At 33.5% G+C, this 17,335-nt stretch overlaps 1 protein-coding gene across 1 annotated transcript in view; it reads left to right on the top strand.

The window, feature by feature from the left end:
- Positions 1-17,335, top strand: part of LOC142342638 (DNA-directed RNA polymerases I, II, and III subunit RPABC3-like) — a 569,350-nt gene that overhangs the window by 109,817 nt on the left and 442,198 nt on the right. The window lies entirely within an intron of this gene.

The raw sequence follows: 17,335 nt of genomic DNA, 5'->3' as shown, positions 1-17,335 counted from the left end.
GATCTTTATTAGCAAATCATGAGATTGTGGCTGAGGCTGGAAATCCTACTGATATTTTGAGATCCTACTGATACATAGAAGTTGTTGGGTTATGGGTTTTCGCAAGCGGAATAAAAAGCGTTTTTAACTAAGTAGAAAAATTAATTTCTCAAAATGATAGAATAACAAGAATGATGTTTTACAGTAGAATTTAGAGATTTACAGGAGAGATCTGATTATTAGATCAAGATGGTGAATTGATTTTGGGGATGAAAAAAGGCTAAAAAATCAGCTGTATATATATCCATTATCAGTGCGAGAAAGTCAAGTTAAAAAACTAACCCTAGCACCTTCATTTACAGTGGGGGTCGCAAGGATTACCCAATATGGTTTGTTTCGGCAAATTCTCCAGAAATCATTCGCAGGGGGTGCCATAGATGGTATGCATTTACACTTTTCTAAGAATTCGTTCACATTTCCAGTGGTATCATAATCATTCAATACATGCTGGTAAGATTTTACATCAAATAATCTCACTCTAATATTAGTTATCTAGATTCAACAATTTGAAACGAATATTGTTTTTTAGCACCATGTCTTGACGATTCATTTATTAAAGTTTTCTGATCAAAATCAATTTGTTTTTGTCTCTCTAATGAGGTAAGTTAAACTTTCTTTCTAATTCTTACTAAGTTTAAGACTATAGTTTGATCGATACTCTAACAGAAGTTGACTTGAAAATATAGTCATTTTTCGAATGCGCTTAAGACCAGTTAAAGACAGACACCTGATGCCCGGTATAACCGTATTCCGGCACTGCAAAAATATTGCCCTAGTACATTGCCATACATTATAGATAACAATGCCTGAGTACGTTTTTAGGACATCTTTGGCACAATAGTACAGCATCGCCAAAAATATCAAAAAAGTAGTAGATGAACTATAATGAGTCTAAGTAAAAATTGACAATCTTTTCTAAACGAAAACATAATTTAAAAGTGTACGTTTGTCGTTTACCTTAATTTTTGAACACTGTTTTGAGCAAAAACTCAAACCAGAGATAATTTGTAGATGATGTTCGGTTCTGATAAACATCACACAAAAACTGTCATGGCTTTTTGGAGGTGGCCATCACAAAGCTCATTTAAGAATAATCTGGCTATGTTTCAAAAAGTTTTGGTTTAGGTTTTTGAAGGCGCTATTTTTTGTTTATTGATCGCAGGAAAAATGTAAAAATTGTCAAAGAAGAGTTATTAATTGAAAACAATTTTGGCAATCAAAAATGTTTCCCAAAATTTCTATTTGCCTTAATAGTTGTTATTTTCATTCTATATTGCGCCAATTTTGCTTCCAACAGTTACCTTAAGTAAAAAAAATGCCCTTGATTTTGTCTTACTGTTTTTTTGCTTTTGCTATATCTTATTGTCCTTGATAATTGGCGGTGCTTTAAGTTTATTGTCTAATAATTTTTTATAGTATTTTTATTTTTAACTTTCGGATTTTTTGGCGCCAAATTGGGTGAATCAGTTTCAGAAAAGTCCCTAATTTTATGCAGTGCTCTCTTTTTGGTTAAAGTTAAGATAGAGAAAATTGATGTTATTGCACTGGTGTCACACATGCGGTACGTATAGATGAAAATTGAATAATTTTTTGGATCTGTTCCGTTTGTGTCTCCTCAGCTTAGTGGGTGCATTTGCAGCAACCGAAGAACGTGCCCTTTTTTACATAATGATTTACTATGTAAAGGCATATGCTCTCTAACTGGGAAAATATCTAAATTGTTTAACAGATTTTTTGATATTTGTTCAAACTTCGTGAAACAGTGTACGGAAACAACTAAGATTCTGCGCATCTAAAAACATGAAAATCCACATCCACCTATTTCAAATTTGACAATTAGTTTTCGCTCGTTTCACCTCACCTGGTGATGAGTTTCCAACACGTGTAGGATCTAAATGCGGTGATACTGTAGTATTGACTTTCAATGAAAGCAGAATGAGGTGGAAACTATTTTTCATGTTTTCTTGGTCACGCCCGCTCCAGATTTTTTTGAGCAGAGAATACTTTTAAATTGCAAAAGATATCTTATAATGTATATAAAGTGATTTCTTGCAATAATATGACTAAAATTACTGGTTTGGTAATTTTTTCAGAATTTCTTGCACAAATTCGTCCAGCAGTTTTTGTCCATCCCTTTTTCCTTTAAAGCGTGTGCCTTTTGTCGCTTAAAAGGATCGGGTGCCAAAATATGTTTTGGACTTTCGCAAGATGAGGTATGTGCCAACCCTGATCAGACCGACTTAGGTCGCACACGGGGGGTAAACTGCAACCGTTCTACAGAGTCTGGCGGTACTAAACAAGGTCTGGTCAGTCTGATCTGGACCCCTTCCAGTGTCTGCGGGATCTGATCCCGGGCTTTACCTAAGATCTGGACAGTGTGATCAGAAGCCCCTCCCCCCGACTCTGGATGGTCTGATCAAAGCGTGGTCTAGGGTCTTGATAGTTGTTGGGTATTGTCTGAATATTCTGAATAGAGCTCTTTCCAGAGTCTGTACGGTCAGATTAGAAACCTTTCCAGAGTCTGGAAAGTCTGCTCAAAACCAAGAGCTGCAATCAAAAAATGGGCCGGTCTTCCAAGATAGTTATCACGCAAGGGAATTGTTTTTGGGGAGCACTTCCCAACTTTACTTGATGAAAAAACTACCTTATACCAATGACTACTGCTACTTCAACAGTTAAACGTATCAGTCAGTGTATCCTCAGTGCCCAACCGAAGTGGGCCTGGCACCTATGAGCAACTCAAGTCCTTTTGCCTCAACCAGTGTGCAACTCAAATTGGTCTTGCACCCCCAGTGCGCTACTCACTTCAGACTGATCACAAACGGTTTTGGTCTCGATGATCTGATCAGAGTTGACTTGGGTTGAACACCTCGTCCTGGTTTCTTGCTACTACACTTCACAGTTTTTGAAAAAACAACAGCGCTCCCAGTACACTTTGGTTTGTTTCTGGCCCTATTTTTGTCTTAATTGGAATTGTGAAGAAAAAAATAATTAAAGTTTTAATAAAATTTTAGTTTTTTTGTGATATGCAAAATAGTTTTTTAAAAAATGGACGTGACGATAAATATATACACAGTTATTGATTTTTTGGCTAAGAATGAATCACACAGAATTTTCTTCCAAGTGCACGCAGCATAATTACAATCAACATATTCTTTGGAAACTTGAAGCCAATGTCCAATAGAACCTACATTTCACAAGGAAAATTGTAGGTAGAGAAGCAGACGTTCTGTTGTTTTTTTCTTCGACCCACTTTTTTGCGGAGGAACCATATGCTGAGCTGTTTTTTGCTCATCGACTTGCAAAGTTCATCGTACAGTGTTTTGAGCGGTATCATTAGAAAGCTTGTCAATCGTAGAAAATCGAATTAAAAATTTTGAAGTTTCTCGAGTTTCTTTTTGCTCCGAGTATTTACAGAGGTTTAAGCTGATATGAATGTAAACCTTTTCCTTCGTCATTTCGTTCGCATTTTTTGAAATTTTACTGGAATTGCGATCGATATTGTTAAAAGAAATGATAAAACTTTTTACAATATCCTTATTGATTTTGCGATTAAAGATAGAACAGAGTTGCTAAATGGTTAAAACGGACTCTTTTGAGTATCACTTCGGCTAAAATTTCCATTTTTATTAAATTGCGTCCAATATGGTTCTGTAGATAACTTTGTGCAAATTGACTGTCAGTGGAGACATAAACTGATGAAACAATTACTGTTTAGCCAGATGAGGGCAATTTGTACCTCTGATTCCTGATAGAGTTTTCAAGAATTAACAACTTGGCAGCCCTCCGATAAATAAAAGCGATAGTTTTCAAAAATGAATCAATTATTTCTGACACATTAAAATGTTTATGTGCCAAAATGTCTAGTATGCAACTATTTTGCAACAATTAAGCTTTTCTTTATTTAACATCCACACAGTGATAGTAATAGCCAGGCCTTTTTTGGTCTCACTGTTGATATTTTTGCTACAAAAAAGATTTGGATATTATTTTCTCTCATTTGAAAATGTTTTTTGCATTTATCAAATCAAAATTGCAAATAAGTCTGTTATCATGTTAAATTGCTATTACTGAGATATTCCGTTTTTGTTCAATTGAAGCCCAACAACAAACGGTGCAAACGTTATTGTTTTTGGCTCTGACGTAGTATTCCTAAGTTTTTTTAGAAAAAATTCTCTAGTTTTGCCAGCGCTTATTCTTTTTGACTTTGTACCTATTGTTTGATCGTTAATATTGCTTCATATTTATCGCAAACTCATCATTTATTTTTGATATATTCATTTTTTGTCATAATAGCTATTTCGCTGACTTTTTGAATATTTTTTTTAATTAGCAAGAATTTTTTGTTCTAATTGTGGAAGTGTACAATCTAAACAATTTTTTGAAAATTTTTAGGTTCTGTTGTGGCGTTCTTTTTAAGAAAATTATCCATTTTTTCAAATTTAAATAAAGACCAGAAAAATTTCAAGTCAAGCTCTTTTTTCCGCCAATCCATTTTTCAGATAATAATAAGGTATCAGCCAATAAACAAACGTCACCATTTTAATGAAAAACTCTTGTTTTTTGGCAGTTTCAACACTGTGTTTGCGTAAAAATGTTTTTGTGAACTTTTGAGTTCTGCCTGTTGTTCTTGTTTTCTTGCAGTCTTCCGGTTTAATCTGACTAGTGACAGGTCCCACTGGCTTCAAACAGTTACTTAATAAACCTTTAAGATGTTTTAGTTGAAACTTTATGTTTTTTATTTCTATTTTTAAAAAAATGATTTTTGAAAATTGAACGGTTTCTTGAGCTTTGCAACTTTTGTCTGATGTCTGTCACCCTGAATTGTAGTCTAAGCAAAAAAATGCGAAAACCTCGTTCAGCAATTAGTCAACTAAAGAGTGACACTTAGGCTTTGATACCAAATACCCTTTTTATATCCATTTCTGTTTTTGGACAGTTTTCGTTCTCGAGGTTCATTTTTTACAATATGATCACCTTATCTCCTTTATTATACATAGCAGACAATGAACATGAAACCTAAAGGACGTTGAAAGAAGACACAATGAATTATATAATTTTTCCGTGAATAGATTATTATTTGAACGGCTTCCAGACCGATTCTATCGAGATTTTGACATTTTTTGTTTGTTTTTTTTTAGTCTTATGACATTCTTGATAACAACAGTTCTTCATGAATTTCTATGGAGTCAGAAGTTTAGTTGTTTTTTGTTTCATTTGATATCTAATGGCTTTTTTATTTTTGAAATTAATTGTTTTCAAAAAAGTTTTTTTGTAGTTTTTGCATTTATTTTTGTTCATAATTGTTCTCAATAAAGACAGTTCTTTTTTCTTTACTGTCGAAATACAAGGTTTTTTTGGTTTTGGGCTCTATCTGATGGATTTTTGACTTTTTTCTAAGATTTTTTCCAAATACAAATAGATAGACGTTGAGTTTTAGCCGAATCTTGATCGTTGTTTCTAATGAGGGCATTATTAAAATTTTATTAATTTGAGTTTAAAGCGTTTTTTATATGGATTCACCTATTATTTTTGAACAATACATGAATTTTTGAACGTCTATCTCATTTGGTAGACAATTAAACTAAAAATATTGTCGAGCGGGGACGGAACATTGTGTGCAAACGCACATTACCCGGCCTCCGGGTTTCATCACCGGTTGTTATAAGAATGATGCTTCAATCAAACTTTCGTAAATTTCTGCAATTTTTGACAGTTGAAAGATTAAACATTAACGATACAAGTTTCAGTTTTCTTTATTTCAAAACTATAGTGGGCTGGAAATGCCCTAATCAAATGCTCAAATTTATAGTTGTAAAATATATTTTTAGAGGAAATATGTGGTATCAAATATGAGCTATTAAATATTTGAATGAATAAATGAAAGAATAAAGATAATCTTACATTTTTGAAGAACAAACAATTTTGAGAAATTAGACGTCAAATTTCGGTCTTTTTAAAAAACAATTGTGTGTTCCACTGTGGCATGTGAACAAAATATCTAAACAAAATAGGGGCGGGAGGTCTTTTGAAAGCTTATTGTCCGAATATCAGTCACTTTGAAGCTATTAGGTAGCTAAAGTGGGATTAAAATGAACAGTTATTTTATGTTATTTACTCTGCAAACCCTTTTCACACTTGAATTTCTGAGCATAGCCGAAACACAGCAATAGGTTTTTACCCCAGGGATTAAAGATAATATTTATCATAATACCACCTGGTTAACTAAATGGCAAAAGTAAGCCTAGTAAAATCGATTTATAATCCTCGGGATATTTTTATTATAACCAATTATAACTAATAACAATGTAAATCTGGTTATGCATAAATATAAAATAAGCTGGAAAAATATGCATTTTCACTTGTTTTACATTTTTCCCTTTTTATGACACGCGGATGAAAATTTAGCAAACACGGCTTAGTTCAATTTATTTTTTATGCTGATGTCGTATTTTATGTATCCACAAAAATTGTGGTCAGGGATTGGTTGCGTTATTTTTTCATTGGTCCAAAGTGTATCACCAAATGGTCGCAATTTCCACATGCAGCAATAAAGCGGGCTTTTTGATAGGAATCGGTGCGTGACCAAACCTGAACAAAGCCCAGTTATTGCGCCCTGTTGTTATTATTAATAACCCACAGTTAACCAGGAGTTATAATAACGAACAGTTACAACGCCATTACCCAATAACCCCCCTCCCGAACAGGCTATAATGGACAAAGGCTGTGTGGAATACAAATAAGAGACATATTGGCCGGCCTCTAGGAAAAGTAAACAATTTGTTTACTTGTGGTACACAGTTTGTTTATTTAGATTGCCGGCCGTAACTGGATAGCTTCAAAGAGGCGAATTTCACAAACTTACTTTGGCAAAAATTCTTACCTTTCAGACTCACTCAACTTCTGAAATAGACGTTTTTACTTATTTATTATTACTTTTTAATTAAGTTCTTCCATATTTTAATTGATTTGAGGGGAAGCAGTTTATTTAGAATTATTTGTTTTCATTAATTATTTACGCGTGCCATATCACAAATCATGTCCTATGCTATACGTTATGTATTATCATTTCCAATTTATACGTGTGCGTTTTTGTGGCGGCTTTAGCGTTCAAATCTTACCAGATATTTGGCGAACTTTTATTTACATCAACCAGTAAATGTGAAATCTGAAGAGACATAATATCAAACCTCAAATTTATTTTATGCGGATATTTTTCACCAATGCATCCTACTATATGGTACGTGGTCCACTAACTTGCTAGTTAGTATTGATATTGGTTATAGTTATAAATTTATTAAAACTAGTATTATTATACATCTTCGCCGTCGTGTTACTTTGCCGTTTCCTTCACCTGGTGTTTGTCTGTTTTTTGTGGATTATTTTTAGCAAAGATTTAATTTAAGATGTCTGACTACATGTTAATACATTGTCTCCTTGTACACTCGAATATTATTTATAAATGTTTAATTTTTTTGCTCTCTATCCAAAGTGTGTTGATGATGAAACGGCAACGAGAGAAACCACAGAGTGTGAACACTTCCAGTTACTTCGTTCACAATGCCAACAATTTGGCTTTGCCCGCTGATTATAATCGACATTTACGCCCTAGTCACAAAGGTTAGTTTTCATTGAATTCGTTACAAAGGCAAAATTTCCCGTAATTGACGATGTATGATTTTTTTCTATGGTAACAAAAAATATCTTGATGGATTTTTACATAATCTTAAAAAATAAAAAGATCCATCATACAAGACCTATGATAGCCATTTTTGTTTACAAAATCTTACAATATAATCATTGTCTGCAAGATTCTTGGTTTATTTTAAGATTTTACAAAGCGACATTTAAATTTCTGGCAAAGCGGGGGGAAGGGGGTGGTAAAGCAACAACTTGGGTTGAGACTTGATGGTTATCCAGCAGGATAACCATCAAGTCTCAACCTGGGTTGTTGCTTTGGCACCCCACCTCCCCCCCCCCCCCCACCTAAATAAACTTTTTAATTGGCGTCTGGTCGTAAGTGGACGCCTAGACTTGGCAAGTAATTTTTTGTGTTCATCAAGCTGTTGCTTTGCCAGAAATGGGATCTAATCTGTTTCGGTACGAAATATGCAAACCACTTGCAGAGGTACTTAAATAACATGCATGTCATTTAACAATTACGCTTCTTTTCAGGAAAATCCAAATGACAATTTGCAAGCCAATAACTTGTGTAAAACTCACTTTCCCCAAACTTGAAACAAACCTCTTATCAACAGACTAAGAAGACTCTATAATGCTCGATTAAAATTCGATGTAGAAGATGTACGACATTTTAAATCTATTAATTTTTAAACTAAATTTTTCATTATTTTAGGGATAGATTTTTAGATAGAAAAGTTTTTGTCTGCTTTTTTGGTAAATGCTTTTTTTAGAGAACACTGGGATATTCGGACCAAAAAATGCACAGCGTTTATGTATTCTCATGATCTTTTCTCTTTTATGTTCATAAAATTTGGCCAAAGTAGGCAATATTTGTTCAAATAATAACATCCTAAATAATATAAAAGGCTGTGAGATTAAGTGAAAGGTATCACTTGACCTTAGAATTTCATTTCGACTGTGAGCATTTTTTTTGTAAATCTGTATGCTATCAATACAAACAGCAAGAGAACAATATATTTTTTTTATTTTTACGTTAAAGCAATCCTCAATTCGAGCTCAAAATTTCTTGATATCAAAAGCCAATCCGTTTGATATGAAGATCAAACGCCAAATAAGAGAAACAATTAACGAAACATTTGTATTCAAAATGATGATGAACATTTTAAATAAAAAACGGCTAAAAAAACGTTTGAAGTTCATTTGACGAAAACATGGTTCCCAATCAACGAAATTTGTTCTTCTATATGCTGCCAGAACTTAACGCTTCAATTAAGAAAAAAAATTGCCCAAAAAATTTTACTTCGCGATATTTTACCCAAAAATTGTTGTTACAATTTAGCTTTCATTGAATATCTACTCAATTTGTTTTTTAAAACACTTCTTCGTAACAGGTTTAAAGTAAAAAGGCCTTGTTAAAATTGACGTTTTTTTAAAGCGCACAGAGCGTGTTTAATATAAATTTGTGCGAATATTAAAAACACCCAAAACTCGAATCTATAAATTTGGGAGCCTCAATTAGTTCTTCTTGAACAAATTAAAAATTTCAATTTTGTCTTCAAGGATTAATTATTTTTTTCAGAGTTCCTAAGTGATACATTGTTTTATATCTCTCCTGCAATCCCGGATCATAGTAATTCAGAGCTGAACCATTGTTTTAATGAGTCAGTGTTTTTACTATGATCATATTCTGTTCATGTCACTTTTTAATCAAGAAAAGTTTATATTCATCAAAAATTTTTGAAGTCTTCGCCGAGTAAAAACAGCATTGAATTCAAAACCGTAGCAGAGGCTATTGATTTTCAATCTGTGTTCTCCCTGATCAGCGCTCATATCAGAGTAACTTTTCTGATTTGCTTGAAGTAAATATATGATATCTGCAAATTGTTCGAAACATTAAACACAGAAGTGCTGCATTAAATAGGATAATTATCCAATCGCGGAGTCAAAAACAGAAAACGTGCCATTACAATTTGCATAAATAGGAATTAGCTCATAAAAACTTGAAAGAAACGGAAAAGAATGATCTACACCTGCATTAATGATAGCTTTACTGCTTGTTTCACTGGTTTGGCACTGGTTTTGCCTATTAATTACTGGTTGTTATCTGCAATAACCTTTAATATTGCAATTTTCCCGCGTTTTCAGAGTATCATGTTTGTGCATCATCCAAAAATTCAAGTTTTCATTCAAAGATTTTGAAAATTATTTTGTTTTTTTTTATGAACAGAGAAAGGAATCAGAACCGATTGTGCATGCCAACTTAATGGAAAAAATTTGTTGTCAGATACTATTCTGCGAAGTCTTTAAACAAAAACCCTCTTAGAATACCATTAAACACTACTGATATAGCATTTTATTAAAGGAGTATCATAAATCAGTACTGGTTTACTATGACACAAGGGTCTGGGTTGTTTTATCTAAGATATTATTTCGGGCTTGAATAAGGTTCTTAGCTAACTTTAAAAAAGCTTAATGGATTGGGTCAAGTGTAAACTACTTTTTCTAAATACAACGTGTGAAAAAATCTCCCCTTCTATCTGCGGGATCCAATGGCGAAACAAAAAAGATTCGAAAATGACTCTCAAGAATCGTCAAATCGTCAGGTTTAAGTTATAATGACCCTATTATGAAGGAATTATGTAGCCATACCACCCGGGTCGAGATGTCAGCGCCGTTTCAGCGCATTATTTTGTAAGAGGTGCGCTGAATATGCTAAAATTATGTAAGAAATGAGTTGAATGCGCTGAAATGAGCTAAAACGCGCTGATTTTTAAAAATTTTCAGCGCAAAAATCTTACATACTTTTGCGCTGAAATGCGCTGAAACTTTGTAAGAAATGTATTCAAATTTCAGCGCTTTTCTTAAAATTTTTTAGTGGATTTAAACGCTTTTTGACAACGATTCCTCAATTTCGAACCATTTAGTTTTCCTTATATAACGATTAGCTTTTTCTTAAAAAATGCGCTGAAAAACTCTGAAAATATGTAAGAAATGCGCTGAATTTTCAGCGCATTTCTTACATAGTTTCAGCGCATTTCTTCCTAAACCGTCTATTAATATAAAATTAAATTAAATAGGAAGAAGTTCAGGAATCATTGGAGCAGTGGATTGGGTGAAGGCTGCGGCACGGGAGAGCAGGGTTCGATTCTCAGTGCTAGCTATTTTTTGAAAACTCAGTGGTTTTCAGCGCGTTTCTTGCAAAGTTTCAGTGCATTTCAGCACATTTCAGCGCATTTTTATGTAATGTTTTTGCTCTGAACTTTTTGAAAAATCAGCGCATTTCAGCGCATTTCCTACATAAATTTTCTCGACCCGGGCATCCTTATGCTTTTTTGTCACAAACTGCTTGTAATAATACACTTGATTTAGTTGTCTGTAAAGGATATTTAGTTGCTGGCTTTCCTCCATTTGGACTAAGTTATTTTTTATCACATGTCCTCTCTCATTCGGGGAGTTTGTAAGATGAGTTAGTTCCCCTCTATTTGGGCGACGCTGACTTGCGTTATATAACACCCCTCTGCGTTATATATGATACTGGCTCTCCCATGGTTGGGGCGGTCTGGTTGAACGACTCTAGCTGAGCGGGTTAAATGAGCGCTAGTGGCATGTATCTAACAAAGAGGCTCGGTAATGTGCATACGCACGCAAAGTTCCGACCCCCCTCATCCACATTCCTGACTTAATTGGCTACCAAATGACGAAGAGATAGAAAACTTTCCAAAACATACAAATAAAGTTCAATAAACAACCAATGGAACACAATAATGCCGCGCTAGACGGCCAATGAACGTTGTTGATAACAGGACTCCTAGAAAGGACAATAATAAACATCAAACAACAAACAATATTTACAAACAAAACTCGATGTCTATAATCAAAAAATCAACGAAACAATTTAGCTTATACTTAATTAGAACAAATATGGGACCTGTCCTCAATGCGACTTGTTAACAGGTCAACAAAAAGAGCAAAGAAGTGCGGAGTTCAAAAATACGTTTCTATTTTTGAAAACAATAAATTTCACCGTTATTAATGTCATCAGATATCAACTGAAATCCCCAAAATGTTCATTTATATTTCGTCAGGAAGCAAAATAGACTTGTCCACTGTTCAATTGTGCAAAAATTTCAAGTCAATGGGACCTATAATTCTTATTATAAATTAAAAAGGAAACGAAAATCCGATAAATTAAACAAATAAAAAAAAATCTCAAATATTTTATGAAGTCTCGCAGTAACAGTAGTAAAAAAGCCGAGAAACAAAAGATTGCATCTTAAACTGTTTTAGAGATTAAATTCTAGCACACTGGAAACGGGCTGTGAACTGTGTTTACAGAGACTGTGCTAAAAATGGACCGAAAAACTTTAAAAAATGACGAAGCTCAAGAACCCAAATATTATTTGAACCCCTATTATGAAGGAATTATGTAGCCATACCACCCGGATCGAGATGTCAGCGCCGTTTCAGCGCATTATTTTGTAAGAGGTGCGCTGAATATGCTAAAATTATGTAAGAAATGAGTTGAATGCGCTGAAATGAGCTAAAACGCGCTGATTTTTAAAAATTTTCAGCGCAAAAATCTTACATACTTTTGCGCTGAAATGCGCTGAAACTTTGCAAGAAATGTATTCAAATTTCAGCGCTTTTCTTAAAATTTTTTAGTGGATTTAAACGCTTTTTGACAACGATTCCTCAATTTCGAACCATTTAGTTTTCCTTATATAACGATTAGCTTTTTCTTAAAAAATGCGCTGAAAAACTCTGAAAATATGTAAGAAATGCGCTGAATTTTCAGCGCATTTCTTACATAGTTTCAGCGCATTTCTTCCTAAACCGTCTATTAATATAAAATTAAATTAAATAGGAAGAAGTTCAGGAATCATTGGAGCAGTGGATTGGGTGAAGGCTGCGGCACGGGAGAGCAGGGTTCGATTCTCAGTGCTAGCTATTTTTTGAAAACTCAGTGGTTTTCAGCGCGTTTCTTGCAAAGTTTCAGTGCATTTCAGCACATTTCAGCGCATTTTTATGTAATGTTTTTGCTCTGAACTTTTTGAAAAATCAGCGCATTTCAGCGCATTTCCTACATAAATTTTCTCGACCCGGGCATCCTTATGCTTTTTTGTCACAAACTGCTTGTAATAATACACTTGATTTAGTTGTCTGTAAAGGATATTTAGTTGCTGGCTTTCCTCCATTTGGACTAAGTTATTTTTTATCACATGTCCTCTCTCATTCGGGGAGTTTGTAAGATGAGTTAGTTCCCCTCTATTTGGGCGACGCTGACTTGCGTTATATAACACCCCTCTGCGTTATATATGATACTGGCTCTCCCATGGTTGGGGCGGTCTGGTTGAACGACTCTAGCTGAGCGGGTTAAATGAGCGCTAGTGGCATGTATCTAACAAAGAGGCTCGGTAATGTGCATACGCACGCAAAGTTCCGACCCCCCTCATCCACATTCCTGACTTAATTGGCTACCAAATGACGAAGAGATAGAAAACTTTCCAAAACATACAAATAAAGTTCAATAAACAACCAATGGAACACAATAATGCCGCGCTAGACGGCCAATGAACGTTGTTGATAACAGGACTCCTAGAAAGGACAATAATAAACATCAAACAACAAACAATATTTACAAACAAAACTCGATGTCTATAATCAAAAAATCAACGAAACAATTTAGCTTATACTTAATTAGAACAAATATGGGACCTGTCCTCAATGCGACTTGTTAACAGGTCAACAAAAAGAGCAAAGAAGTGCGGAGTTCAAAAATACGTTTCTATTTTTGAAAACAATAAATTTCACCGTTATTAATGTCATCAGATATCAACTGAAATCCCCAAAATGTTCATCTATATTTCGTCAGGAAGCAAAATAGACTTGTCCACTGTTCAATTGTGCAAAAATTTCAAGTCAATGGGACCTATAATTCTTATTATAAATTAAAAAGGAAACGAAAATCCGATAAATTAAACAAACAAAAAAAAATCTCAAATATTTTATGAAGTCTCGCAGTAACAGTAGTAAAAAAGCCGAGAAACAAAAGATTGCATCTTAAACTGTTTTAGAGATTAAATTCTAGCACACTGGAAACGGGCTGTGAACTGTGTTTACAGAGACTGTGCTAAAAATGGACCGAAAAACTTTAAAAAATGACGAAGCTCAAGAACCCAAATATAATTTTAAAAAAACAAAAATTTTCAAACCTCTTAAGACTTAAGATTTCAACAAAAAGCAAAGGACTAATTTGCAATAACTTAGGAAACCAATTGGTCCGTTAATTATGAGACTAACTCACCACACCACAAAATAACAACAAATTTATAAAGAAGCCAAAACTTCAAACAATCTTACGGGATCACACTGATCAGGGCACTATTATTATAAAAAGTTACCTGCAAGAACTGTAAATCTTCACTTTCTCATCAGCTTAACGTCAAAGATTCTCCTTTATAAAACGTAGACATGACAACAGAAGGAGACCCAGAAATTGAGCTGTAAAGAAATCTCGAAAAGCTTTCATGAAACTAATGGTCGAAGCAATCAATCACAACGTATAAAGAAGCGTGAAGAAAATGTTTGAATCAACAGAAGTAATCGGTACTTCTAATTAGTGAGATTTTGTTACTTGGTTACCAAAATGAAAACATAAAGTTTACAGTTGAATTTTTTTTAAATTCAATTTGAAAGTCATTCAGTTTAAAGCCGTTTGAAAACAAACAGCTTTAAACTGAAATCTTTAACTAGGTTATATTATACGTCCTGGGGAAGCAATTTAGATTATTGTTATCAGGGATATGGCGTTAAGCACCAAAAAGAAAAAAAAACACAGACAAAAAATAAAAAAAAATCATTAAAACGTTGCGAGACAACCGTGTCTCAGTACAAAAGGCATAAACTATATAACAAAAACAATTAACATATCTGGATAATCCTTTTTCCAACGCTGTTCTTTTTTCATACCATGTTTTTTTGCAATTGGATTACTCAATAATGTGATAATTCGACAAGGAAAAATATGAACTCATAAAATACGCAATTATGCTATAAAAAATACTTGAAAACGCTTAGTATCCAAATAAAGAGACCATTAGATAAACATCAAAAGGTTACGGAGATTAATTTATAACTCATATAACTCACAAGAAATCGGTTTCTGCATGTTTGACTATGGCTGCCTCCAGCGTTGAGAAAAACAAGAATAACTATGGCAAATTTCAAAAATTAAACGATATTTTCTTTAAAGAAATATATTCGAAGTCATAACAGACATTAGATAACAATTGAACGAAATGTCTAGCTTCTTTTATATCTTTTAAGGCATAACTGTGTCTTTGTTTGGGGACAATAAGCCCTTGGGCTACAAAAATATAACAATTGAAAGCAAAACTCAAGAAGTTCAAAAAATTTTTACGAAAACAATTGGTCAGAGCCATAAAAAACATGAGCTCAGATCTGAAACCGTAATATGATCTCGTTGGGTCTATTTTATTGTAACAAATAGTATCTGTCCTTAAATGAGCCCTGATTTGAAAATCTTGTCATTAATTTACAAAAAAAAATTTGATAGCAGAAACAATTTGTAAAAAAAAGATCGCGCCCCATTAAAATCCAAAAAAAAATTTTATTGTAAGGATCCATGACGAGATGAAGATCATCCCCAATATTGCTGCAGTTCTAACAAAATACTCATTTGCTCAATTGGTCGCGAAAGAGATCAATTTTGTAAACAAAATTTATCATTTTGTCAAAAATAAATATGCATTTTGTATAATTATCGAGTTTAAATTTGCAAAAAATTGTCACAACTTTAATTCCTGAAGGCTCTTAAAGCCAGCGGGAGTATAACTAGCTAGTTTTTCAACTTAAAATGAATATGACCGCAGTTTTAACGTATCTATTTCCAGCAAATTTAAGGGAAGTGGGCTTAAAAAGCGAATTTGGTCCCAAATTCGGCCCCGAAAAAAGTCTGAATTTAAAAAAAATTTTCAAAAATTGTAGCCAGAGAACTCGGAGCGAAACATTCATCAACCCTCCTCTATTTTTAGAGATAAAATGAATAACTCAACAATTAACAATTTGAACAAATTTTTTTTTGCAAAATTAGGTCAAAAGTACCAAAAATATGAGTAAAAACAGCTGAATTACGTCTAATGTTCACAAAACTTTAAATGATAGAGTTTTAAATGATCAGAGAATTATTGGTGCAGACGATGGGCGTGCCAACTAAATTACGATCATTCTTAATGACAGTAAATCGCTTGGCTGTTATCCATTTGGGGAATATGTTCATGGAAGTTCAACTTTCTTGTTCATTTCAGAAAATATCTTTATTGAATTCCCTCGTCGACACCAGATTTAATCTTGCAAGATTTTGCATCATTAACATTCCTAATGCTGTTTTTTTAGAGATGTTCAACCAAGCTTTTTCCTCTAGCAAAACAAACAAAATTACCAAATAAATGTTCCAAATTTTCCATTTTGCTATAATCTTAAAGTACATATTAGTTGAAATTTCAAAAAAGATTTCATAAGGTCTATACAGACTGTACTAGATATTAAACGATACTTTGAATGCTTAAGTTGCTGTGCTCAAGCTATTATTGATGACATATATGTTATGCCTAAAGTGGGTTATGAATGACTGACAGACCTTTAATATTGCATGCATATTGCTTTATTAGCTTGTACTCTGACAACGGAGACTAAATTAGTCTTGTCATGAGCAGACTTGAGAAATGCACTTGACTGTACTTTATCATTCTTCAACATCTGGCAGCTAAAAAGTCATCGTGTGCAATTCAGATCCAGATTTTCCGATTTTGACCTTGAAATTTTCGTGGAATACTTTAATGTCCTGTTTAATATGAGCACAACGGTTATTGATGTTAGAATAAACATCAAAGTTTCTCCTGAACACATGCCGACATCCCCTAAAAACCGATAAGGCTGCTGAAGTTGAAAAGTAAGACGTAATCGAGCTGGAAAAAAGACTTTTTCAGGCAGTTTGCAATAATTAACTGTGTTCATGAAGTTTAAAGCCTCAGTTCATTGAAAATCAAACTAATATTGATTTAACTACTGGCAGATATGAACTGCCAGATCAGATATGAACTGGACAATTTCGAGAACAATGCAAAGACAACAAATAAATTAGATACAAAATACTAGAAGAGACAAATATACTAAACTGTTTTATGCTGAGTATCAATTTGGGCAAAGCCTTAGTTTCTATTTGAATATTGGACTAATTTAATATGTTGGTAAATAAATTTTTATCACTTTTTTTTATTGTGGTCACTATTTTTATTTTGACTGAGGAGACTTCAATTTTCAGATTTTTTCTGTCAAATATAGTCTTGCGATCTTTTATAATTGAAGGCTTTAAATGGTATCGTTAGAAACTCAAACAATCGTAGAATATTTGATTGAAACTTTGGTGCGTTCATTGAAACTTTGAAAACATTTGGCTGTATAAAGTTATAATCGTTTCAGTTGATTTTTTTGTCTTTCTTATAGTTTTTTCTCATGGAGTTTCTGAGGAGACAATTTCCAGAAACGTCCTCTAGTTCCGTGCATAAACTGACAAATTTTTGACTGTTTTTGTCAGTCTGTGGCAAATATCTCAACGATCATAGCTGAAATC

This window comes from Convolutriloba macropyga, chromosome 7 (assembly GCF_964194025.1).
Source record: "Convolutriloba macropyga chromosome 7, txConMacr16.3, whole genome shotgun sequence".
NCBI classification, from domain to species: Eukaryota; Metazoa; Xenacoelomorpha; order Acoela; family Convolutidae; genus Convolutriloba; species Convolutriloba macropyga.
Note: the sequence above shows the minus strand (reverse complement) of the source record. Positions and strands in the feature narration are given on the sequence as shown.